The sequence below is a fragment of the Tupaia chinensis genome, unplaced genomic scaffold (assembly GCF_000334495.1).
Source record: "Tupaia chinensis unplaced genomic scaffold, TupChi_1.0 Scaffold000484_1, whole genome shotgun sequence".
Classification (NCBI taxonomy): Eukaryota; Metazoa; Chordata; class Mammalia; order Scandentia; family Tupaiidae; genus Tupaia; species Tupaia belangeri.
In genome coordinates this window covers 2,703,397-2,704,822 of record NW_006159996.1, presented here as the reverse complement: position 1 = coordinate 2,704,822, position 1,426 = coordinate 2,703,397, and positions in this window count along the sequence as shown.

The window sequence follows — 1,426 nt, the reverse complement described above, 5'->3', positions numbered from 1 at the left end:
CCTGCGAATTGTCGGGAATGACCAGGTGCAGTGTAACTGTTCTCCATTGTATACTGTGACCTGTCACCTCTGGCCAGCAGTGTCTCTGTCACCAGCAGCAGCATAGCCTGTTCCTAACCCATTCACATGATACAGCAATCAGGTGTTTCACCCCAGCTGCCACCCACCTTGGTGACCAGGTAACCGGGGTGCACAGAACATCGTACTACATCAACAGGGGCCATGCTTGGCCAAGCCATATTAGGTAAGAATAGTCTTAGGTAAGAACAGCCTGGGCACCACTGCTCCAGGCTGGGGCTGCATGGGGGGCTTTATTGGGTTCCTGGACCAACCTAAATAGACCAATCCAGGTGGTACTTGCCTGTGGTTCCAGCTAGTGAGGAGGTGGCGAGAGAATTACCACACTGTGAGACCCTGTCAAAAGTACCTATCTCTTGGGCCGGCTCAGCACAATGGTAATGAACTCAGGGCCACTGCAGTTTGAATTCAGGCCTAGTCAGCCTGAAATTCACCAGGCTCCCATCCTCTTATCTTCATGTGTGCACACAATCATACCATCATGAATAAAGAATGAAAAGAAATGTAAAAAGAAACTTACCTCTCTCTCTGCACCCTTTCCTAAAAAAAGAAAAAGAAAAGCCATGTGTGATGATACACAGGAGGACAGCAACCCTGGTACTAGGTCAGTGGTCAGGAAGAAATAGGAGGCACGGAAATGTACGATGCAGGCAGTAGGTAGGTGTTCCTGGTCGCTACATCAAATAGGAGGCCTGTTGGAAAACCAGAGCGTTTTCGTTGATTCAGATGATACGCAGTGAGGCTTGTGCTGGAATAGAGGGATGCTTTGTTCCTGTGGGAGGCTGGGATGTTAGATCAGACACTATGGCAGTGGCTACTGGCTGCTCCTGGTGTAGGATTCCATCAGCAGCTGATGAAGAATTACATAGCAGTTCTTGGAGGTGGATTATTTGCCAGTGTGACCATTTCTCTCCACAATAATCTTCATTTCTCCATTTTACCAGGTCTCCCAGTCCTGTTGTTTTGGGTTAGGGCAGCCACAGTTCTCACCACTGATAGGACTTGACATCCAGCTTAAAGTCACCTGCACTGTTAACCTCTGTTTCAACCAGGGCTCTAAACAAGCCCTCAAGGGTGGGTTCCTCCAAAGGATGACAGGCTGTGACTCAGTATGCAGAGACTGGCTTTGGCATCCAAGAGCCACATTTCATCCTGAGTGGTTCTGCCCCCTCCCCACTACTGAGAGCTCCAGGACTTCTTCAATAGCAATTCTGTATTCACTGCTCCAGTACTCACCTTTATTTCTGGGGCTGGGAGGTGGTTTTTCAATCTAATCTCATAATTTTGTAGGACATTACTGCCAGTCTCCAAATCTACTGTGGATTTAAGAGGAATACTTGCTCCTATG